The following is a 26,805-nucleotide window of genomic DNA, read 5'->3' on the forward strand; positions in this document are numbered from 1 at the left end:
GTTTTCCTGCTGAGTGGTAAACTGCTTCAGAAAAGGACCATAAAGAGGTTTTCTTGTTATGTGTTGCTGATTGTGGTTCTCATCAACTCTGATCAAAATAAATCCATTTATATGTCTTTAGAAGTCTAAAATCAGGCAGGATTTTGTCCTCTTGTGTTTTTGAGCAGAAATGGATCCCTGGAGGCTGCCTCATAGCTGTTCAACTCTGCAGGTGGAGTGGAAGTCCGCCCCCCCAACTCTCCTTCCTTTTCCTCGCTCTGCCTCCATTTATTATCGATGCGGACGGCAGGAGAGATGGCTGCTCGCCTCTCTTGCCCACTGTGCATTGATCTGTGTTTAGATCCTCTTTTTAAACCCACTTAAAGCAACATTCAGAGGGCGAAAATGTCTCATTATTTCAATTAGTTCCAATACTAAAGACAATATTAGAAATCAACAAAGCAAGCAAAGCTACAAGTGTTGTGTGCTGTGTAAAAGCTACAGGTCTGCCTATAGATCACAGCCTTACTGTAAGTAGTTTCAACTCTGCTGTTTACAAGTTGTTTTAGTTGGCCAGTTCAAATTGCTCTTGTAGTGCTGTTGCCAATAGAGAAATACTGGAGCTGTTGCTCTGTCACTCACCATCTGACTACAGTAATTCAGCTGCAGTCAGGAACTGGAACTGGAACTTGCTCGGGTTTAAAACACAACTGACTGCAGCAGCATCAATGATCTGTCTAATGTATAGTATTGGCTTAAACAAAACTAAAGTTGGAATGGGTCTGACAATACATACATGATTATTTGTTTCTGTAACTTCAACATGTTGGCAAACTGACCACATGTCGATGACAAACACTGTTTTCCGATCAGAGTGAGTGCTGAATGAACAGATGCCACACCAGGATTGATCAAGCTATTAGTCAGTTCTCAATCCGGCTACCTGCACAAAATACATCTCCATGGTAATTTAAGTGCTGGTTTTGTGAAAACTATTTTGACCCCCTTTTTTTCAGCCAGGATACCTCGAAAATCTTGGCTTAATCTGCTATCTGGGTTTCGTGAAACAGCCCTCAAGCCCCCACCATGTTAAAGTTAAACCTCATTTAAACCAGGCCTGGAGCAGGTTCACCCCTTTGAAACCTCGGGTGACATCACTTTTCTCGTGCTGCTTACAGATGCCTATTACAAGTATTTAAACCCTTGAACCCTGAGCAAAGTGGTGTGATTTCTTTCAAAAAACACAAAAAAGGCAACTTGATAAGAAATGATTCATAAATTGAAAGACATTAATAAATTTAGAAAACTATTTTTTAAACATCTAGAGTGAAATGCACTTTCCCCGGGTTATTTCCTTTTTCTTTTCTTTTTTCTTGTTCTTTTTTTCTTTTACTAATTTTCAGGTATTTTTTCTGTATTTTTTTTTTACTGTTTCTTCTTTTTTCTATATATAACTAATTTTGTTCTTGTTGCTCATTTCCTTCTTTCCATGTTTTTGAAAATAATCAAGCCAATTTGCGCATGTTTCAAAGGGTTAAATTACACCAGGCCTGCAAAATATTCAAGTTAAACCCCAGTTAGACCAGACCAGCAATAAGTTTAAGCTGAATCTCTAACAAGGCCAACAAGTTTAAGTCAAATAACAGTTAAACAACATCTTCAGGAAGTTTAAGTCAGAATTCCTTTAAAACAAGCCTGCGGCAAGTTCAAATTAAACCAGGCCCACAGATGGTTAAGTTAAACCTCAGTTAAACCAGGTAAACAGAAGGTTTATGTAAATTCTCATTTAAATGAGGTCTGCAGCAAGTTTAAGTAAGCCTCACTTAAACCAGGCCAGCAAAGTATAAATCAAAAGATAAGTCAAATTTCAGTTGAACAAGGCCAATAGGAAGGACAGTTAAACCTCAGTTAAACCAAGCTAATAACAGGTTTAAGTAAATCTGTTAAACAGTAATCTCTATAGCAGTTTAGGTGATTTCTTCAGAACCAAGCAACCAGGTTCAGGTTAACCCACGGATGCTGTTTAAACCACATCTTCTGTAGACACAACAATGGGGTTCAAGTTATCACCTGACCTGTCCCCAAGCAAACCAGGTTCAAACCCATCTTCAACTGTACACCACAGCTAACCCAATGACAAAGCCCTACAGTGTTCACATAAATTATATCAACAGCAACATTTCAAACTTTGTACTCATTTCACGATGCTTTATGAGACTGGTGAAAAGCCTAATAAACAATGCAGTCTCTTATTTCATTCTGACACATTGCTGCAGTTGTTGTGTGTCTTGTGCACAGCCTTGGAGCTATAGAGAATTCCTTATAATAATGCTTCCAAACAAGGCTTAGCTACAGTTAATTTACAGTAAAAAGACTGTACGTAGGCTAAAAGTGTCCCTGTGTAAATGGAATTGGAGAAGATGGCTGCTTCATTTCGTTGAAGCACATTTCATTACCAAACTTTCAAAGTATAATTTGCACTGACAGATAGAGAATCAAAATAAACAGAAATGTGCTGTGGAGAAAAAAAATATTGAAGGACACAGAAACAAGTCCTAAAAAAACAGATAGATGGTAAACAAGACAATAAACAGCCTTGTATGTGCTCAATAGCAAACAGGACAAAGCCATAACAACAAAGGCAAGAAAATGAAAAGAAGGGGTAATGAGACAGACAAACGCAGGAGCAGTAAGTGGGCAGCTCAGACAGCAATGATTATGGTTTTCAGTAAGATGAGTGGGAAACAAATGGAGGCAGGGTGGTCCAAGTCCAACAGCAGCGATAAGAAGAGTCCAGAGAGACTGAGGCTTCTAACCTTTTTTTTATTTACATTACGACCCCTTAAAATGAAGCAATTACTTGTAATCACTTCCATATGTTGCAATATGTTCTGAAGGGCCACCAGAGAGCATCATTTTAATAATCTATATAGGCCAGGGGAGGAAAAATTATCCATGCTCTGTATTTTTACAGTCAGGAAAGAAGAAGAAAAAAAAGAAAACTTGGGGTATACGTCCTCAGTGGGAACCAGTGGGCTTTGGATGAAGAGCCAAGGACGAGATAGGGAGATCAGAGACTTCTTTTATCAGCCTGTTGCACATTGTTAATGTCATTGTAACGTCTACATTTCCAGGTATGTTATTACAAACATTGGACAAATTTAAAACTTAAAATATATATATATATATATATATATATGTATTGATCATATAACTTAATCTCCCTCAAAAAATGGAGTTTACTCGACTGAGATGGAAGTGTACACATTGAAATGACAGTTTCTCTGAGGACGTCTGAATCATGTTGTCTTCAAATTTGAGATTATCCTTAACCTTCGAAACAGTTAGCCACATGGCCTGTTTAGTAGCGGTTCTGAAGCTTTTGACTGCATCACACACAGAGATATACTTGCTTTCAACTATGTATCTGTGGGCACATGATGGTTGCCTCGAATTTCCTGCATCCATTTCAAAAAATCAATGCTTTCAGTGCTTTCTAACTTCAAAAAGTCAAAAAACAAACTGCAATTCTTTAAAAATTGCCACCCACCACCCCCACCCTATTTCACTGATTTAAATTGTATTTTATTTATTAATTTGTTTACTTTTTGGTGCACCATTTGGGTGGAGGGTGGTTGCAGAGGGTGGGAAGCTGTGCTTATAATTGTATAGTTAACACAGTATATGTGTTAATCCAGCAAAACCATCCAAAAACAGAAAGAGTAACAAGGAGCCTTACATACCATCTACGTTGGTACTGCTGTTGTCTTTTTCTGCCTTGATCTTAGATAAACAATTAAGTAACCGCCTAGAGTGTCGCTAGCAGTTGCAAGTGTCACCATGTTTATTGTTTACATCGTACAAAGTCAGAATTGATATGGTTTCGTTTTTCTAGCGTGCCCTCTGATGGAATCTTCCAGTAACATGCGTTGTACATAGTATGTAGCAAGTATGTGTAAAATCCTTTTGTATGGTTGAAAAGTGAGTTTATCTCTGGCCTATAAATAATATATATTGGTCCTGTAAAAGATTTTGGTCTTTAGTATAAAAAAAAAAAGAAAAACGGCGAAGGTAGTGTCACAAATTGTGATGGTCTCAGAAGATTTTTAATGAAGGTTACTGTGATTATTTGTATGGTGCCATTGCATCCAAAAAATAGATAATTTGCAATAATCCTCAACGCAATTGTTGGTACCAGTTTCAGATTAGTAGTAAACTTCAAGTCAGATCATCTGTATCAGGACTGCAGTTCTCCATCTTTCAGTCATACTCTGAGACACATTTTCACGCTAGATTCTTCTTTCCCTATCACTGAAACCTCCTTCACCACCTGAGCACGTGATACTTCGTTTTTCATTTTCTTCCACCTGTTCCTCGTACGTTCAGTTCAGGTACATGCCGAGCTGGGATTAAAAGACACTCACCTTTTCCCACCCTTGAACTTTTGGGGATTTTGTGCAAGATAAGAATAGCAAAGTGCTTGCATCATAACCTTTTGATTCACCTTTAAGAGTCACTCTTATAGACTTCACCTTACAGCATTTAATGTAATATTAGTCACTGTCCTTCATCTGTCATTGGTTTGCATTTAAGTTTTTATGGTCATCTGTGTTATAAATCAGAGCCTAATAATAACAATGAGAGCAGATGATGAATATTAAATATAATCACTTGTGGAAATGGAAAATCATATGTAAAAATGCAGAAAACCTGCAGCTAATCTCTTCGGGAAAACATACAACTGAAGGCACTATTCCTGTTGCTACAGCAGACCGCCACAAACCAGATGATTTGCATTCCAATTCAAACAGCTTATAAGTAGAAAATAGGGATTTCCCACTTTCACCATTTAACAGTTTTTGTCCTCCATGCTTTTATGGCAACCTGACAGCATTATGGTGAAGATGCATGGCCCCGATCCTCCCTTACTCTGCTGCCATCCATCAGAGATGACGTGGATAGAGTTCAGTTTGTCATACCGCTTCTATTGATTCATCGACTTCAGCTGAGCCGATTGGCTGTCGGGGTATCGGCGTTTGTGACCTGCTGACACACTGGCCTCTGAGGGGAATTTGTAACTGAATAAACCGCTTTACAACACACTTATACAATGGAATAAGAAAAAAGAAAAAGACTCAATAAATCAAAGGTTAATTGTATGTTACCGTAGCTAATCTTTTTACACAATCACTCAGATGACCTTCCATCAAGTGAGTAAAATTAACTGGAAGTTATTAATGTTGATCAGATGGCCATGAATGACGGGAAACTGTTATCAGTTTGTTAAGATTGCAGCGTCTAATTAATGTGTCTGTTAGCTTGTGCTGTCATTTCACACACTGACCTTTGTATGTCTCATTAGGAGAACAAGGACGCTTCCTTTGTTGAATGATTTGATCTAAAATTAGCATCAAATGGTTACAAACAGCTGATTCAGATCACTTTTATCTGACAAAATTAAAAATGCACAAAGATGTTTCTAAAATAAGAACTTCCACACTTACGATACTTTTCTGAAGTATATTACAGGGCTTATTGAGCTTCGGGGAAAACAAGCCGTGGTCCTATATCACACAGCAATGGTCACGTAATCAATAAGTTAGGTGATGGTTTAGACCATCATCTATAACTACATATGTAATTAAATGAGATGCATCAGGATATGTGTGATCCAGGGCAGCAGGAGACTGACTGATCGATCGCATTTCCCTCTCAGTAATCAATCAGCAGTGGTGGAAGAAGTATTAAGGTCTGTTACTCTGGTATGAGTACTTATAAAATGTTATCATTACAAGAAAAAGGCCTGCGGTTTTCTTAATAACAGTAACTCAGCATTAAATAAATAAAAAATAAAATAGCAGTCAAAAACTGTCTTTCCAAAAATATTCTCCAGGGTCTGCTGGTGGCGCCTCAAACCTTGCATTCAAGGAACAACATGAACCCTAATGTGTGTGCTGACTGATGCTTTAGGAGCAGTCAAAACAAGGCAAATTTCATCAAGGCTTAAGTTACGGATAATGAGGAGCATGATCACTTTAAGTGACAAACTGTCTGGGAAGCATCATCATAGTCAGTTCCACCCTCTTGTCCAAATATTGTCATTTTTGGCTCAAAAGATTCAAGATGGCGATGGCCAAAATGCTGAACCACAGCATTTTTTTTTTTTTTTTTAATACCGTCTGTGTAAATAGTTTTAGCATTAGCAGTTAATCTTACGTGTGCTGTTTTATGTACAGGGGCATGCACCCATACTGCATTTTTGAAATTGCAAAATTCAGGAAGATAAGATCTAAACACTGGAGTAGGTCTAGCTCATAGCTATTTTAGCAATAACTTCATCACCAGACTGGCAAAACGTTTTCTGGTGTGTGTGTGTGATTAAAAACGCTTTGTGTGAGCTGATATATGTTTCTGAGGCATTTCCGTTTCAGTATTTGAAGTACAAATTGAGGTAAAAATGAATTCATTTTAATCACACTTAATATAATATAAATAACATATCATACTGACACAAGTTAAGAGTGCAGCCCTGCTAGCAGCTTTGTAACGTTGTAGTTGTGCACAACAGAGCTTTGAGCTAAACGCTGACATCAGCATGTAAACATTATCACAATGACACTGCTAGCATGCTGATGTTTAGCAGGTATAAAGTTTATTACTGTCAATATCGCAATGTAGCATGCTAGCATCAACATTAGCTCTAAACAAAAAAATACAACTGATGGGAATGTCATTAGTTTTCAGGAGTATTTGGTGATAAACCAAGTGTAGGACAAAAAATAATCTGATGGTGCTGGATGAAAAGACAAACTAGTTCTTACAATATATTCTGAAGGGACCGCACCAAACTTCATGGCAACCAATCCAGCAGCATTTTGCATATAAACAAAAAATCCCCCAGCCCCAAAGAAAGAAAAGCAAATCCTACAATTGAATCAAATTGTGGGGTAAACCCTGGAATTGAATTATCTGTACTCGGCATCATCAGGTACCTGCAGCTACACCTCTAACACTATTCCCTTTTTCAGGTTAAGGAAAGCAGTCATTCAATTTTCTCCCTAAAAGACTGAACTCATCTCATCAGTTTTACTATCTTATGCCAAAGATAAATCTCTCCCACTTGCTCTTTCATCCATACGAGCAATTACTGAAGCAATGTGGCCAGTGCCAATGACACAAAATGATGAATTAACCGACCAAATGACAGTCACTGCTTCAATCAGTCAATCAGTCAATATGCCACCTTGAGGAGACAGATAGACATCCGTCTTCCCATGACTTTTGATTTATTTACTGATCACTGACCACTTTTCCCAGGGGAAAAATGTATTTGCTTTCAAATGAGAGACAGAGGCCCACTGTGGCATGCTGATGAGAGTGTGAAGAAACAAGTGAGATCCCTGAAGTATTTCAGGGAGTTTTCAGTTTGAGCTGGTTATTCTGAAAGCCTACGAGAGGTGCATCCACTGATAATATCTGCATCTCTCACCCTCTTTCTCTCTAAATGTTCTCCTTTGTGATTGCCATAGATTTAATAAAGGAAATCGATACAGGAAAGTAGCTTTTACCTGGAGTCACCTTTTCACCGAGCTTCATGAAAAGGAGAAAATGAAAATACTCCTGAGTCAGACACATCATTCACTATGATAGATCCATATTTCAGTTGCCCTTCTTACTTTTTTCTAACAAAAAGTTGTAGCAATGGAGGTGAAGACAATAGAGGAAGTTTTTTGGAGCTCTGGACATTTGGCCAGTCACTGAAGAAAATGGGCATGACCCTTTCAGAGTTGGATGTTGAAAACCCTCTGCCTTGTCCAATTGTGTACGCAGCATGGAGCAAGATATCTTATATGGAAATTTCCTAAAAAGCAGTTTCATCTTAATCAATGTAAAAACATGTTAGAGGTAGACTATATTCAATTTTCCTCAGACACCAGAACACTTAGGTTATACCAGAATGTTGTCCTGTTGCCCGTATTGTATATCTGTTTATGGAGATTACCGATTTAGAGTTGCAATACTGTATGTAAAATCATAATAACCTCTTCATAATTCATGGAAGTTCCATAAAAACAGTTCAGTGTTATTATTTTCGCTGCTGATAGCTTAATGTACTTTTCATAAGTGTATTTTCCCTGTGGTGTGTGATGTCAGCAGAATGAAATGCCACTGTCTGAATTTGATGCAACCATTCAAAATTGCACTGACATTACAGTGTTTGCATAAAAATGTGTACTACTGTATTATTTGAAGCTATTTCATACCAGCTTTTGTTTTGAAATTGAGTATTATATTTCCCGATTTTGAATTGTGTGTTTTAACCCAACCACACATTTGTATAATGGCAAAGCTGTAAGATATAATGCATTGTTTGAAAATGGGCTTGCTAGAGTATAAACATGTTGAAAATAAAACAAAAGAGCTTTATTAGAATGTCTCATGACTGATCACTGAGTTTAAGAATACTGAGACAGAGCTACTGTTAACTGTATCCCATAGGCATAGCTTGGAGAGATTATGTGAAAAAAAATACTATATTTACTGTTTTTTTATATGCAGCCTTGATGAAAGCTACAATTTCAGCATCTTTTGGGCACATTTCATTTGGTTTTTGCAGTTGGCAATTACCTCCTCGGCCTGGATGCTGACAGGGCATTGTGTAGCGGCTGTACTGTAAATGGCAAACACTGTACATCCTTGCATATGAATTATGGTATTGACACGTGTAGAAAATGTAATGGCTGAGGAATAGCTGTGGCACAAGAGTGATAAACGTCATTATTATAACGCAGATGTACTGTTTGGAAAACCAGAAAAGCATTCCATCAACACATATGTGCTGCTCAGATAAGGAAACATGGGGGACTGTGTTATAATTTACATTTCAGTGTTTCCTGGTTTGGGGCCCTTACATGAAGGGCAACATTGCAACTTAACTAGAAATGGTGGCCCAAAATAAGCAACAAACAAGTGAGAAGTTACAGAAAAGATAAGCCAGAAGAAATTGACCTTAACATAAAGGTTAAAAAAAGAGCTTTGGGTAAAAACTAATAAGCATGTGCAGCTCATTTTCAGGTCATTTTCTTCTACCCTTTCGTTATTTTCCTTTTATTCCTTTTTTAATTTGCCAGAAATTTCTTGCCAAGATTTTCTCAGGATTCTGAGGTGCTTGCAAAAGGCGTTTCAGTGCAGCACAACAAAACTGATGTCAATCCAGATGTTAAAAGGTTAAAGGTGTGAAAATGTAGTTTTAAGCACAAAGAGCTAGTTGAAGTTAGTAAAAGATTGTTGTCTGGTGGAAATACTACCTGACTGAAGCTGACTTTTCTGTCTTTTTTCATGTTTTTGGCCATTTGGGGGGCTGTGAAGCAAGTTATGAACACAACCATGACATATTATTACCTATTGTAGTTTTAAAACCTCATGAAAACCAGTGTGTTGGCATTGCTAGATTCAAGCAGGTATATTGGTTTCTGCGATTGCTTTGGGAAACTCTCCATATACTATATAGGTATTTCCTGCTCTAGTGTCCATTATTTATCAGTATTTATTAGCTTATCCCCGAAGCCATAAACAAGATGAATCAATACTACAAAGTATGAAACCACTGTATAACAAATGACCATGAACTGGATACGACTGTACATTTGAGTTTATCTTATTCAAATTTAAAGTATAAGTAAATATATAATTTAAATACCCAATAATAGCTCTTTGGATGGGCATGGGTGAGGCAAAATAATACCGACTCCATTCATCCATTTTCCATATAGCTGTTTATTGCTGCTGAGGGTCACTGAGAGGTCTGGAGTCTATCCCAGCATGCACTGGACCAGAGGTGGGTAAAACACCATGGATGGAAAACACCAGAGACAGGTGGGACAGCCTTTCACAGGGTTAACAAATGGGGAAACAAATTCTCGCATAGAGGTTATTGAGTGCAGTTCACCTGACCTGCATCTTAAAGGAGCGCATATAGAGGTTCGGGAAAAAAAAGACAGCAGTGGATTTGTTGTTCAGAACAGCACCAAAAAGGATTAGAGGGGAAAAAAGCAATGATTAGAGCAGTTACTATAATGCTGTCTCCTATTCTGTCTTTATCAAGCCTGTTTGTCTCCATCTCACTCTCTTTGCTCCCTCATTTTCTGCCTTTCCTCCCCCCTCCTCTGCGCTTTTTCCCTCATAAACAGTGCCACTGAGTGACAATCCCTGCCGATTAAACAGCCAACCTTTGACAACATTTAAGCTCCAGATCAATACATAATTACCAGCAATTTAATTACCCATTCACGGTGTGGATAAGCTGTTCTTAAAAAAAAAACAGCCAATAAGGATGCTTTATGGTGGCTGGAGAGAAACATTCAAAGCCAATTATGATCACATTAGCTGAGTCATGCAGGTGGGGGTATGTTGATGGCTCAGCAGGCTGCACTCAGTACCAGCCTCTTACTATGCTGGGAGTCCATTATTTAGCAGTGTTGTGCTTTTATTTACAGCACATATTCATACTATTTTATAATACAACTGCTCACCTGAATCCAACAAAATGCATGTTTTTTTTGTGTACAAAAGATTACAGAGAATTTGTCAGACGAGATGCAGAGTGATGCTAATTCCCAAACAGTCCCTGTTTCGTTGAATACATGTGGTGCTGCAATGGGTTTTGCAGACATTTTAATCCCACAAAAGAGATAATAACATAAAAACAGGTATAATCACATCGGTGCAAAGGATCCAGAATCAATTCAACTCCTGCGTACAGAAGAAATGTATAATGTCTAATAGAAATGTGTTTTAAAAGTAAAGTAAATCTGACCTGTCTGCCATGATGTCTATCCATTTTCCATCCTCCAACCTTCAGGTGCTCTTGGAAATGACTTTGTCTGGGCCCAGAAATTGCTTTATGATGGTGTGATGATGAGAAGGGTCTGTGGGGACAGAGGATGTGGCTTATAAACTGAGCACCAGTTCTACCGTGTGCTACTTTTTTCATTCATTTATCAACCCTCTAACTAAATAGAGGAGAAGAAAATAATACTGCAAGCACTCAAAATTGTATTCAATATAAAAACTGTGGTCTAGGTGGAAGCAATAGTCTGGCCAAATGCTATCTATTGACTATGAAACATTCACCCTCTGTGGGCTTTAAGATAGCTGTAAACAGCCCAGTCCCCAGAAGAAAATGTATGTTTGTGCACAGCACAGATATGCTAAAATTTGTACATTTAATAAATATTATTTCAATGTTATTTTTTAAGTAATGTAGCTTTGATCACATGTATATGAGCTGACTCCAAGTGGATATGGTGGTCATCTGTACGTGGAGGGGATGGTGGTTTGAAACAGTTTTTTTTTTCTCCGCTCAGCATAGATTGTGCTACCAAAGTGGGCCTTTTTTTGTTTTTTGTTTGTTTGTTTTAGAAGAATATTGGTGACATTTACAGCCATATGCTATAAACACAAGGCCTTCTAAAACAAAAAACAGTGATCCTTTCCTAACCACAAGCGAATACACTGGCATCATTTCCAGCCATGATAATGCCACCAAAACTGGTTGACTCTTCTGTGAGTCATCGATTCATTTCTACCCACGACTGTGCCCCCAAATTAAGGTGTTTCTAAGCAATACTTACAGTCTTTTCCAGCCACAATTATGCCACCAAAACTGGTTATTTTGTAGCGAGACATCAGTGTCATTTCCAACTGCAATTGTGCCACCAAAAAATTGGTATTTCAAGTGAGAACATTGTCTTTTCCTTACCATAACTAAGTGATTTTGCACCTAAACCTAACCACATGATCACCGCAATGTTGTTAAAATGTAAAGAAACATAAAATTTGTACATTTCTGCTTCCTAATAATACACAGACATTACATATCCTTGGCACACAGAAATGCTATCAAGTCATTACAAAAATATACCCAGAAATATGTTAATATACAGCTGTATGATAAGGTATTTTACAAATTTAAAAAGGAAAAGTCAAGCTGTTCTACAACACAACCATGCAACATGTTCTCTTCTCAAGTCATCACATATTGCTGTTTTTTAGGTGGACCTCTGTGTCTACATATTACACTCTAGGTATCCTTCTGTGTCTGTTGTTGACATTGCGGGCTGCCATCAAAAGCACATGGTGGGATTACAACACCACGTGGTCATGTTCAGGCAACAAAGGGATGTGGCAACCAATACTGGGACGTCAAATGCACTTGCTTAGGATTCGGCAGCAAGGCCACAGATGATTAGGTTTAGGCCAAAAAGGCACATGGTAAAGTGTTTTAAAACATTACATTCAGATGAGAAGCGAACACCAGACTCCAGCATGAAAGTCTAGGGTTTGTTGGACCCATCCACCTCCCTTCCCGGTCACTATGTGGGGACCTTTGTGCTCTTATATTATGTCATTACCAGCAATGTTTCAACCTGATGTCATCCAGTGGCATATCATGCAGACGGGACAGGTTCAATCCGGGGATGTTCTCAACTGACACTGCCTGACCATGTATCATGCAGCCATGGCAACTGCCGTTCCACGGCATATCATAACAACATGAATGATTCTATCAGGCCATCTTCTCAGCTGATGCCGCACAGCTGCATATCATACAACCATAAAAGATGGCTTTTGGCATTGGGCTGCTATCACTGCAAAAGCGGCAATGTTTCACAACTTTGGAAAATGGGCTGGCGCACGTTATGGTGAAAGTTTGGTTTTGTTTAGACAAAATGAAATGGGGTAAAATAAGTGCTTTGTTGAGGTAAGTAAAGCTTTTTTCCTTAAGGCTGGGGGAGCTTCGCTGTCATAGTTATAATGATAATTGTTAGGGTTAGGGAGCAATCATGGTCAGGATTTATTTTTATTTCTTACATTTTTATGTGTTGACAGTTGATTGGAAACAGGTAACGGACAGCGTTCTACTGTGTTAATGTTAAACGATTGGATGAAAAACTACCTGTGAAAACATTATACTTTTTCTTTCCCTTCACAGAATACATGGGCTCTCCATAAATATGAAATAGATTTTTGATATGTAAAATTGACAGAATTCCTATTTGATATGTTGACCAAAATATGGCCCAATGTACTGCTTCATCCTTTCTTAGTCATTATGCACTTCCTTGTCAAGCTTGTAAACAGGAGTGTGCATTTGTTTACCTTCAAGCATCCACCTCCTACTCTCCCACAGGTCACGACTGCTCTGAAAGACCCCAAGCGTACAAAGCACAAGACGGACATCAGACAGATGACTGTGGTGAGAATGCGGCGAAAATCCATCTGGTGTACACAGCCTGTACAACAAATCAGAATGAATAAAAAAGAATCCCAGATTAAAGCAAACAAAGGTTATACATATGTTGCTGTGTCAAGGGCAAACTTTGACAAATGGCCCTGGATGAAAAAAAAAAAAACCCCATAGCAGATATTAATGCTTGGGTTAAATCACAAAACGTGGAGGGAGCCATTTTACAATGTATGCATTACCTTTTTAATCAGCTGCACAGATCATTGCAGTATCGCCTGGGCAGTTAAAGTGCATCAGCCAAGTCATTTGAATGGGGTGGTTTCATTCTTTATTAGTATAATGAGCGGTATTCCCATAATTATGTCCGTCATTCCTGGAATCTATTTCTCACAGCCTTCCTCTTTCAAGCTGGGATTTGTATCTTGTCAAAACATTCCCAACAGAACAGCGGTGAATTAATGAGGAATCAAGGCTGATAGCTGCACAGCTGAATCTTATAATCACTGGAACAGAGAGAATAACCTATCAATAACATAATGCAACAAAGCCATTACTGTGTGATCTTCATGGGCGTGCATGCGCACGCATACACACACACACACACACACACACACACACACACACACACACATTTGCTTTGTTCCTATAGGCAGGTTTTGCAGCATCAAAAGAAAAAAGGAAGCACAATGCATATTTACAATGTACAGGTGCACATATGTTTAAGGCAATAGCATAGTGTAACACCACTCTGCATGGAATCCATTACCACAAACTGTAAAGACAGTCAGGAGGCACCATATGGTTTTTCTGACTTTTAGGCACTGTGATCGACTCACTGATCCAGTCACCAATTTTGCCAGAAAAAAATACCTCAGAACTGCAGAAAATCTTGTAAACACATACTGAGGCTTCAGGGGAATGTTGAAAATGTTTATCATATGTTTTGCTTCTAAAAAGAAAAGTTCCATACTGCAGCTTCTGCTGTGCACGAAAGGTATGGTTGAGTCTGCTATAGTGTAAGATTCAGAAGTGAAGTTAATATTTGAGTTTTTGTATTTAAGTTAACAGTGAGTTACAATCCATGCAGTTGACAATTTACATTTATGTATACACAGTCAATAATTTAAATATTTGCATATTTGCATACTTTTATCGGTGACTTCAAAACAGTGACATTAATCTGCCAGATCTATACCTCTGTGTTTTTCTCTCATTTACCTCAGTCCTCTCAGCTTCTGATTGGTTGGTTCAGTGACATCTAAGTCAGAAGTAAGGTCAGTATGATAATTCTAACAAATGAACAGCACTTTTACAGTTTTTAAAGCAAAAATGCAATGCCAGAAGTAAAAAGCTAACTTATAAACTAACTACACAGCAGTCTTACAGCTTCAGCGTCTGCACCGCAACAAGACTGCATAGCCGTATTCAGCGTGTTGACTCTCTGTAGTCTTGTTTAGCTTCCTGTTAGCAACTGCCTTTAAAGAAACGTAAATGCTTCAGAATTTACAAGTAGGATATTTACTGACATATTTTATGTTGTTGAACAAAAAGTGAAAGTCTCTTCAGCTTATGTAACTGCAGACATCTAACCAAAACCCATTCCAAAAGCCATTGAATGTGAGAGAGGGGAACTGGGAGTGCTAAAATGCCAATTCATATCTGGGTTTTATGACTCATTCTTGCACAACCATAAAAGGATGTTATTAGTTGCATTATGGAAAATGTAGGATCCAGCGCTCTTGGAGTTTAATCCATGAGACGGACTAAAGTTCAGGATATCTTAGCCTCTTCTGCATTGACTTTGACCACTATTTCTCTCACAACTTCCTCAACTCTATCAAAGTGCAAAAAATCATTAAGAAGCTAATTTTAAAGCCCCCGTGAAACTGAAACACTCAGACCAAAATATGAAATTCAAAAAATATTCCCTCCTATTAAAGCATGTACTGGACAAGTAACTAATCTTATGCCGAGCCAACAGTACACATTTCATTTGGAATGAAAGTACAATTAATTTTTCATTTCCCCTACTTCTCATTTTTCAATAATTGTATTTATTAGTGCACTACATTTTTTGCAAAATTTAATTATTTTTTTTTATTTATACCTATGGTATATTGCACTTGAATGTATGAATGTGTGTGTGTTTACTGAGCTGCTGAGGATGTCTGAATGTCCTGCACCTACAGGTGAAGCATTTGTATTATTAATTTCTAATTTCAGAACCCCAGCTGAACATGAGGAATCAAACTCGGTTTATCCTGTTAAAACCTTAAGAGTCCCGCTCGTATCTCTGAAGTGTGATGCTCTTTCTTTCCGGTTCAAAAGCTTTTTTAAACTCTATTGTTAAGATTATAGTACAAAGACTTCCACATAACTAAATTAAATGAATCTCATGTGTCTCCACAATCTGTGACCATGACACGAAACTGACACAGCCCGCAGATCCTGCAGTAATCTGCAACCCCCAAATTTTTCTGACATCTTTTTTTGACACGTCAGCTTTGACATGAAATGTCTTCTTGCTTATTTCAATGCTACAAGGCCGAATGCTTCAAAGATGTTGCTTTAAGCTCCATCTGCTTGTCAGATTTCACTTAGATGTCTCTATCCAATCTGCACCTCTGAGAGATCTCTCTCCCCTTCCTATATTCCTATGTGTGTCAAATTTTATTATGATGCAAAACATGGTTTGCAAAGTTTACTTTTTATCATACTTAACTGTCACATTTTGATAAACTTTTCTTTGACATAATGACAAACTATGACTGATTCATCAGGTCACAATGTGCAATAAGCCTACCTTATTTTGGATATAAGTATCTTGGCCTGTGCCTCAATGCATGCACAATCATGTAAATTACATACAAACATAAACACATGCATATAGAAATGCACAGTCCTGTTTTTTTCATGTAGTTGATTTTTCAAAATCTCAAATCTACAGTAACAGATTGTTATATTAACCTGTTGGCTAACTAAGCTGACTGCCCTGCCCAACAGAAAATAGGCCAACCCCATGTCGATCTATATCCACTACTTCAGTTTTCGCCAGCAAAGTGAAAATGAACACCAACCCCAGATTTGCTCCCAGCGTTTTCTGCTTGGCATTTTTCATTTCAGTACTGTGTAAACATAGGTATATATAATAATAATAGGTAGTTTCCTTCTTAATGTGTTCAGCTTACAATCTGGCACCATGTCCTTTCATTTTGATTTGTCCCAAAATCACCTGTGTGCCGTTATCGGCCGAGGGCCACATGCCCATTATTGCCCCAACCACAAAAATAATAGTGCTCTGCAGATGAATACACCCACATACACTTCTGTTGGGTTATAGGTAATTGAGAGGGGTACTCTTGTATGAGTCTCTAATTTATTTATTTATTTTATCTTATTTTTTTATATTTTAATTCATTTATATATTTATTGATGTATTTCTTATATATTATTGATTTTTTTTTGGGCGGGGGGCTGCATAGTATACCTTTAAAATGTACTTAATTTACAAAAAAAACAAGTTCTTAGAATGCAATGAAGAATTTTGAGAGGTACAGACTTGTGCAAAGGGCATATCTATATCTTAATTGCAATTTAAAATAAATCTGATATTGTTCATTTCTTATCTGCAAATGAATTATAAAGTCATTCCGTGACATAAATAGACAGTTATTATTAATAAAAATAGTATTGCATTGTACATAAATTAAAATAAAATTAATAAACTACTTAATTAAGTTACAATTTTTGGTGAGATAACTGGTTAAAATGAAAAACCAAGGACTATGTCCTCATCAAATCCTTATGACACTCTATGACAAAACTCTGTTAAAAAAATAAAGTGCCTATACTTCTTTGAAAAGGTGAAACAGAAGGATTCGGGTGCTATTTTTTGATGAAAGGCATTAAACAAGGCCATCCAATCATTTCCAGAAACTTTCACAACAACATTTTGTCTCCATAGAGTTTCAAGGATTCTCAAGATCCCTCTCAGAGTTAAATGAACAACAGTGTTACCTCTTTGTAGTGTGTGCATTGCTCAGTTCTGTTGTCTTCTTTTTTAACATAACGCTCTTTGATTATTGCTTTATTCTGGGTTCTTTGAAGCTCTGAAAATGCTCTTCTCAGGGGCAATTGTCACTGGAGCACCATCAAGTCCTAAACATAAGACTACAAGAACTAATCAACAACAAAATTGCTTAATAATCCCACTTTCTCAGTGAAACACAGTGAGAGATGGCCCAAAGCTAAAGATTACTCTTGGGGCAAGGTGCATAAAAACTAGATATTTATAAAGAATTGTTCTCATTTATTGTGAAACAAGTCTGATTTTACTCCCACAGTGAGCCATGGGGGATAAATGAGAAAGCACAAACACAAGGAAATAAAATGAAAATAAAAAGAAACAACAAAATTGAACTGCATGTTTTTGTGTGTAATAGCGTGTATGTCGTTGCGCTAAATTATGAAAAGGTCGATATAAATGCGACTTGCTCTATCATTTTTAGTCACATTAACCTCAAAACACATTTTGGCTTCTCTATGCTATCGGAAAGAGGAGATTCTTAGCTTTTTAAGGATATTGTAATGTTTTTGTTCAACACGCACCAAAAAAGTTGGAACAGCAGCATCTTAAGCACTCTGTTACATCATCTTTCTTTTCAGCAACACTTAGTATGCATTAACGAACTGAGTACACTAATTGCTGAAGTCATACTTAACTGTTTCTTTTCCTAAACCTAATGTTTGTAACATTACAATGCCCAACCATGCTGATTTTAATAAACTTAACCCCCAAGTGAACTCTGAGTTATTTTAAGGTATGTCCTCACCATTTTTTTCTCTCACCCAACCTTTATAACTTTACTTGATTAAACTCATCCTACTTAACTTTACGATGCCTGACAATTCTTCTCTAAAACCTAGCCTTGGTAGCTTTGTTAAGAAGGTAATGTGGCGGCACCCAGCCACCCCAAGTGAACCTTTATAACTTAACTTGTTTAAACTCTTCCTACTTTGCTTCACAGTGCCCAGTGTTTCTTCTCCTAAACCTAACCTGTTTCTGTGTGAAGAAGATAATGCCAAGCCATGTTTCTTTTCCTAAACCTATGGTACATTCCTTTACGTGTCGAGCCATGTTTCTTTTACTAAACCTAACCTACTTTACCTTACTTGCCTAAACCTAAGCTGTAAAACTTTACAATGCCCAACAATGTATCTTTTCCTAAACCTAACCTACATACGTTTTTGTTAAGAAAGTAACATGATTATTTATCTCAAGGATTTACCTGACTCATGGTGTGTACTTGAGATCTGTGACTTTTCTCCGGGATCCAAACCCGCCTTTGTGTTTGACCAGCAGAGTGCTACTGACCCCGAGTGCTTCATGATTAATGTTAACAGCATGAATGAATACAACGTAATTATAGTTTATCACAGAGGGGCTGTTACTTTTCACTGAACTGAGGAAGACCGTGACAGCAACCCAAGAAAATAATTGCACAAGCCCATCAGGAATTTCTTGCCAACTGCGGTTAATGCACCAGCTCAGTTTGTTCCATTTCGTGTCCCAAAGGCCTTCACTTTCATTCAATGTTGTGAGTGTTTATACCGTAAGTAAATTATGGATTGGTCATTATACAAACATTGTATGCTGCATAATTGTTTTGAGAGGTCTTCCAAGAGTAGAAATGACTCATTCTGTAATGCTGCTGCTCTTAGAGTGACCACAGAAAACAAGGGGATGTATCATGCATGCACACACATACTTTCTGTTCATTTTTTTGTTTGTTTTTTTGTGATGCAGTGCAGTAAGGTCAGTGGATTTGATGTAAGTGTCCAGTGTGGGAGTGCATAGCCTCATTTGTCTTTTGATTGTGGGTTTCTCAGACTGGGATCAAAGGTTTACTGGGATACACTGAGTTATAGTCCATTAGTCACCTCATTTGGTGTTTTGTGAGAGCATTGACAACAAAATGTCTGTTTCTTTTGGGTAGTGCTGTTTGTTGTGTACACTCATCAGCCAGTGGCGCCTGTCTCATACTTAACTGCCCCTTTCCTGAAGACATTAGCTTCTTTTCTCATTCAATAATTGATGAAGAGATAACACAATGACCTAAAAACACCTCCCAGAGAGGGGAGTATTTCCCAGGGGAACAGCTTAGTATGGTTATACATCTGCTGCAGGACTTTTAAATTCATCTAGCTTTATCTTTACTTTATGAATTTATCCATCCATTTATCCAAACCCACCAACGTGGTCATTTTGGCATAGGGCCATTATGGAATCCATGAACAATCCCATATAGGGCCCATTTTTCAGCCCATTTACTACCCACATGGGCCCAACATTCAAATGTTGGAGTTTGGATATTTCATCTTCTTTTTGGTTATGCAAAGGCAAAACCTAGTTTTTTACATATGCTTTGCAAAAAAAAAAAAAAAGAGAGACTTTTTACAGCTCTACTTGATGGCCACACTTGAAAACCTGCTATCATGATCTTTTCCATTGTCTTTTTCTGGGCTAAGCAGTCACATTACCTTTGAAATACCCTTTGGTACATACCAGCAATCAGCTGCATCTTCATGGTCATACAGCCTGATGTTCATCTTTGGTTCTGCTCTCCTTCAGTTAAGAAATATGTTGATTCTGTTGCTTATCATCATCATCATCAACCGCAGAATTTATGCTTGCTAACAGATAAAACAAAACAAAAGACTAACAGCCTACAATCTAGAGCCTCATTCCCACTGAACAAAAACCCAGCAAACACCTGGCTTTTTAATGCAACGAGAATGTATACAATTAACACATTACACATGTACACATTAACATTTTGGTGGGAAAGGGGTATAGCATTGAATATTTTGGTTACACAGACAATTTGGATTTTCTACAAAATGTGGTGTTTGTAGTCAAAACTTAGAACCAATTGTTTCTTTGATCAGGTGACAGACAGGTGTTTCCCTTGCAGTTGGTGGGGGTGTCTTGATCTCAAGAAGTTAAAATTGCCTACGTGTGCATGGCATCAAAGAAAGTTGAGATCAATTTAGACACAAATCTTGCAGGCATTTGGCAGTGATTAATACTGTGCATGGCTGGCTCGAACAAGCCCTCTGGTTGTTCCTGTAACAACCTTATTCTTTGCATTTTGCACTGGGGAAAAAAAAACTAAAAAACAAAACTCTACTCCCATTGCACAGCACCTCATCAAGCAACTATATTTGAGTAATTGTATGTATTGTTTATGGAGAGTTGTTTGTGGAACACAAATTCTACTCTTCAAACCTTTGCATACTATAATCATACTGCATACAAAGCCTACAGGTTTTACCAAACTTTAAACATGGTAGTCAAATCAAAAAATGAAGCCATAACCCAAACTGACAATATATATTCAAATATACTGTAGAAGTAGTTCCACATTGTGCCCTACTAGCAGAACTCATTAACATGACCACAAATTAAATAAAGGCTGCAAGAGCTTCAGCGGGAGAAATAAAATGGTCAATTTATATGCAAATCTCAACCTTTTACAGACAAGAGGCGAAAATAAAGCTTCTTTTCACACAAATATTTTCTGCATCACATGTAATGATGTACATGGCATAATTTGCTCGCCTGTTTGGGAGTTTTTGTGCACTCATTTGGCCATCTCAAAAATATCAACCTTTCCCATTTTCAACTCATGTCGATATGTAAAACACTAAATAACCTTTTAAAGTGATGTAACTATATTTATGATTTAGCTAAAACATGCAAAGGAGATCGGTCTCTCTCTATCTGTGTGTGTGTGTGTGTGTGTGTGTGTGTGTGTGTGTGTGTGTGATGTTGGTACAATGGCACAGAGTGACACAATAATAATGCAGTGCAAGAAAGCCAAAGGGGTCTTGAACTGTTGGGTCAGTTTCACAAACGCATACATAACAAGGGACAAAAAAAATCAAAGGGCAAGTAAAAAAAATAAAAGTGTATCCTATACCTCCTTTTCTTTCCACCATACAGTATTTAAAAGGCTAATAAGCTGTATAGTTTTCACTGTCCCTTAATACGAAACACCTCCGATATCATACTGCACCTCTTTTGTCAGCATTACTGTAACTGGTATGATCTCACCATGCAGTTTCTGCAACCCTGCAGAACCGCTCTGCCACCAATGCTGGTGATACTCACACAACCACTGCCAAAGCAGGTGCAACACAAACCAGCCAAGTTACCTTCAACAGGTTCATTATCTACTGGCTGTAACACCGGAGGCTTTTCCTCCACGTTTATCTCAATCAGGTTGTCTTGGGGAAGCCAGGTTTGGCCTGTGGACAGCTGCTCTCTTGTGAACAGCAGCAATTGCTAAATACAGTGAAATAATGGGACACCATGATGAGTGGGTGAACTGAAAGGTCAAACCGACCAATAACAGAACTTTGCCTAGAACTTTACTTAAGTTATTTTAAGAGCTATGTTACCTGGACTAATCCAGGCCTCACATTGGCACCATAGCACTGCCAGGGCAATGAGAGAAGTAGTCGTGGTCAGGCTCAGAAATTAATGTTTTTCACTATCTGCCACTGTGAAAGGCAAGCATTTATTTAACTGCCATTTTTAAATCAATCTGCTAAATGATATAATGATTGAATAACATTATGAGAATTTATACATCATTTAATATAGAGAATGATTTTTTTTCAGTGTCAATGTCATGATTCTGCATCATGCTTTTATACTGCAGTAATGACCTTTCTTTCCATGGTGTCTTTTTCCTGTCATCCACAGTGGTGGATGGTCTGATGATTTTACACAACGCTGTCATTTATTTGGCTGGTGCCAAATTTAGACCCCAGTGGTGATTACTAAAAACACAACTTTCAAACTATCAAAGAAACTCATGGACACAAAAGTTTCACATTCCACATGCACACATTTACTTCTATTGTGGTGTAAGTAAATGGTCAACAATTTCTCCAATGAGAAGAACCTGCCATCAATCAGATGATGCCAGACCTATGTGAATCAAGTCCATCCTCTGCTGGACTTCCAAAACAGCAAGACAGATATTTGAGCATTTAGTGCAAACAGCAATTTCAAATATATGTATAATCCCTACAGATCCTTTACCTGAAGACTCAAGTTAAGCCCTGGCCCCTGGTAATCCTGTTTCCCTGTCCCTTCTTTCCACCCTCACGAAACACCTTTCAAGGTTATTTGTATTTTATTGTGCTCCTGTCACACTTAACATGCTTGGCAGTCTGTAACCCAGACATGGGTTCTAAAAAACGTGTGTGTGTGTGTGTGTGTGTGTGTGTGTGTGTGTGTGTGTGTGTGTGTATGTTTGACCTATTACCATTGTTAATGGTTTTGAATGCTTATTATTCTTTGAATAAAGGACTTTTCTTTGACAGCTCTTTATTATCCTTTGCCATCAAGATTAGGATTAGAAATTCAAGTGAATATGCAACTGATTTTGTAAAATACGATGGGATTAATACTTCCTCACCAGACAGAGTACAGGAAGTAGATGATAACAATGACCACACTGCATGAGAGTAGAGGTAAATATAGCGATGTCTCTCATTTTTTCTCCAAAGACTGCAATTTCACACCCACAACACTTGTGTTTGTCGGCAGATCAGGCATCTTACACTTGTATTCTTGTACTTCACCAACAAAGAACGCAATAAAATCTTGATCAAGATCTGTTATTGAATTTAGGACCTTTTAATTGGAATATAGAGGACTGGGTCATGTATTGTATGACAAAAGTTAATTAAGAACTGTGAATGGGGTCTCAAGCGATCAGAAAAAAATTAAAAAATGCTGTCAAAGATGACACACAAAGCTGTAAAATTCACAGTGGAAGTGATGGTGTAAAATGCTTTTCCTCCCATTACACTTGTCTGCTTCTTTCCAAGTAGAGCAGCCCCCTGGGACTACCCTCAAAGACAAAGCGGGGGACAGCGCCGCTCCAGCCGAAGCGGATATTTTTCCAAAGCATCTCTATGGGCCTGCACACCCTAATGGATATCCTACAGTGTTTAACAAGCACAGAGAGATGCATGGAGGGAAGGTATGCTGGAGCAGAGAACCATTCCTCCTTGAACAGCAAGAGAAAAATAAATCACAGGGACTTAATTCAGATGCACTAGGTGGTATCTCTTTTGGTGTTTAAGTCCATTGTTCTTGCTTTTTCTACAGACCCCGTCCTGCAGCTTTAAATGTACATTCAATACTCAGGGAAGATTTAAGACTTACTCCAACTTTCTCTTTCAACATACTTTAAAAACTTTTCTGTTCTTCACCACTTGTAACTAAAATTTTAGCATCCACCATGTACTTATATATGTTGACCTACCTTGTATTTTATTCTTGCTTTCTTCTTAATTTGTTCAATTAATCTATACCCTTTTAATTTTCTATGCTGTTTCTCCTATTTGATGTTTTAATGCATGACGTGAAGCACTTTTAACAGCATCTCTGTGAATATAAGATGCTATAAATGAAATTGCCTTAAAGTAATTCATTAAAAAATTAGTTCATGTAAATAAAGTGTGTCTAACTTTTGATAAGAATGTTACACAACACTGTGCACTAGAGGTTATTCACAGTCTTATTCATCTCATTTGCTGCTTTAAATGGTCTTTCAACCCTCTTAGTTGTATAAAGTTTACTTTCGAATTAAAGGTGCAATTCGTAATATTTGGAAAAAAGATCCGCCTACTACCAACAAAGAAAACACTGAATTTGAACATGCTATTATTTGGATTACAGGTATTTTAAAATATATATACAAACATGGACAAGAACTATTACATCACTCTTTTTTCTGATGTTAGTAAATGTTATTATTATTATTATCATTATTATTTCAGTAATTTTTTCAAACTCTCCCAAAAAAATCCCCAAAACCCTTTAATTTTTGCAACTTCTATATTTTATGTCTTACATTATGACTGTTACTCTTACTTTAAAAGCTGCACCAGTTTATATTTTTTACTAACAATAAATTAATGACTGCATATAAGGTGAAATCACTGTACCCTACCTGTCCAACACCAAACCATTGACAGCCCAGCACAGTAAGTGACTAGTTGGTGAACCAACACATTCTCATCCCAAGTCATCACATATTGTCGTTTACTGCATCTGCAAATAATGCTCTAGGTATCTTTCTGCATCTGCTGTTAATGTTCTGGGATAGATTGCATGACAGTGTGGTGTTTGTTCAATCCATCCACCGCCCCTCCTGCCTATAGGGACCTTTGTGTTCTTGATATTACGTCGTTACTGGCAGCGTTTCAACATGACGCTGTCCGGCAGTGTATCATACATACGCAAAAGTTTTTGTTCGGCTGCGTTCTCAGCTGATGCCGTCCAGTGGTGCATCATGCAGACCTGAAAGGTGGTTTTTGGCGTCTGGATCTTATGCCGAAAGCACTGCAAAAGTGCTGGTATTTGATAACGTTGAGATGAGAACGGGCTGGGTGAACATAGTGAGCCATTTGGCAGCTACAGCCAAGTGTTTCTTTCTGGACTTGGAGAAGACCAAAACAGAACTAAAAGGAGATGAATAGTAGACCTGCCTTATTCAGGTGGAACTCCAAATAATGTTAATGTTTTTCCACATCTGTTAGGCTTAACTACACTTTTTTTTGCTGTTATTTCCACATCAATTTCATACAGGCAAAAAAAGGACAAAATCTTGACAAAAAAAGGAAAACCCTCATAGGCCTCTTTTAGATCTTTGCTTTTAGATTAAAGAAAAATCCAAAAATCAAATAAAATCATATGGAATTTTTTAAAAAAAGGGCCAACAACTAAATCATGAATGAATATATATATATATATGCTCAGTTCCTTGTCTGCATGGGGGTTATGTATATATAAAAATGAATTGCTGTCCATCGTAATTTCTTTCAGAAACGGGTCATTTGTCTTTTGTCTTTTGTTTTACTCTTTACATGATGTAGTTATGACAGCAATCAAGAGACTTGACAGAAACAACATGGTCTTGACAACAACGGTAAAGGTGGGGTCTCCCTCATTAGTGTGCATCTGGTGGCGAGGGATGGCCCATATTCCTGGCCTCTTATCTCTGATTGCTTCACAGTGGCAGAGGCTTGATTAAGTGTTTTCAGCCACCAAGCCATGCCTGAAGTGTGGTGGGAAAAGTGAAAGCGAACATTTGACTTTCAAATGAGCCTGGCAGAGTTGGATGCCACATATAGGGGGACTATTCTTGAACACTGGAGACAGAAAAGATAGAGGGGTTGAGAGGCGCATCAAAGATGTGAAACAAGAGAACAACCACGAGTGAGAGCCGCGTTTCGTCTCGAGAAACTTTTGTGTTGTGAGTAAACACACAAGAGGTAGTCTCGCTCTGTAAAGTTAAGTTTGTGCAGGAGGGAGGGTGCTGGCACTGGATGTGTTTTAATCTAATGTGTGTCATTCAGCTTTCTGCCAAGGCGCTGTGCTATTTGTGGTCACTGTGAAGGGGAATAGTTAATTATTGTGCATAAAAGTGTGTCAGCATTCAGCATGTCACAGTCACATAGACAGCGAATCTGCCGGCACATGTTTGAAGTTATTGAAAATAAGAGTTGGCGAAAGTCAGACTCAAGCATTGTCAAGTGCTCTCCCACTCAGTTTAGCTTAGTAAGTGACGAATCACCTTGAGTGTGTTGGTTCACCCTGAGAACCTGTAATGAGCGAGAGCCTAACAACAGGCAATCATCAGGTCTGATTTTAAAACATCCAGGGGAAATGAATATTCATACCGTGTGGTTGATTAATGTGTCACACTGTTAGATGAAAAGTAACTTTTGCAAATGGTGTCAAGTGCTGTGTGAATAGGCATGTCACACCATTAAAAGCTGAGCTTAGCGAGAGAGTTAAACGGGCGACAGCAGCAAGCAACCTACCTCGCAGTTTTTATCATTTTATCTATATAAAAACTTCGACAAAACACAAGGGTACACACCAATCAGATGGGTCAATGAATAACAGCAATCTTCTGGTAATAATGCCACGTTCTGCTGGGAAGCCTTGGGCGTGGGATTCAAGTGGATGTTATTTGGTATGCACCACCCAACCAAACACCATTTCAGACCAAGTGAACCCCCTCGATGCACTCTCAACACATTCTCATCCCAAGTCATCAGATACTGCCGCTTTGCAGTGGATTTTTGCGTCAACATTTTACACTCTAGGTGTCCTTCTGTGTCTGCTGTTGATGTTCTGGGATGTCGCCACGGTGATTTCAACAAGTGCACATATTCAGATTACGCTCCGTGTGGTTATGTTTAGGCTACACAAGCACATTGCAACCAATGCCAAGACATCAACAAAAGCACATGCTGGCACGGATGGTTAGGATTAGGCATCAAGGGCACAGGTGGTTCGTATTAGGGGAGGCGTGTGCATGGTAAGGTGTAGAAAAAAAACACATTCAGATGAGAAGCTAACAGCGGACTCCCGTATTTAAGTCTTAGGTATGGGATCCATCCCCTGCCCCTCCTGCCAAACCTTCATGGACTTTTGTGCCAGATCCAATCCAAAGTGGCCCCACAATGGATCAGACTGTGCT

The 26,805-nt window shown here is 38.1% G+C and overlaps 1 protein-coding gene across 2 annotated transcripts in view; it reads right to left on the reverse strand.

Annotated features, from left to right (window-relative positions):
• The window catches only part of LOC121954068 (leucine-rich repeat and fibronectin type-III domain-containing protein 2), a 285,943-nt gene that overhangs the window by 160,135 nt on the left and 99,003 nt on the right, over positions 1 to 26,805 (reverse strand). Inside the window, exon 4 of one of the 2 annotated variants that reach the window (XM_042501389.1) lies at positions 10,796 to 10,907. The exons of the other annotated variant lie outside the window; for it this stretch is intronic. The gene's annotated coding sequence lies outside the window, so the exon portion shown is untranslated. The remainder of the gene's footprint in view (positions 1 to 10,795; positions 10,908 to 26,805) is intronic. 2 annotated transcript variants of the gene reach the window in all.

Source organism: Plectropomus leopardus, chromosome 14 (genome assembly GCF_008729295.1).
Source record: "Plectropomus leopardus isolate mb chromosome 14, YSFRI_Pleo_2.0, whole genome shotgun sequence".
Taxonomy (NCBI): Eukaryota; Metazoa; Chordata; class Actinopteri; order Perciformes; family Serranidae; genus Plectropomus; species Plectropomus leopardus.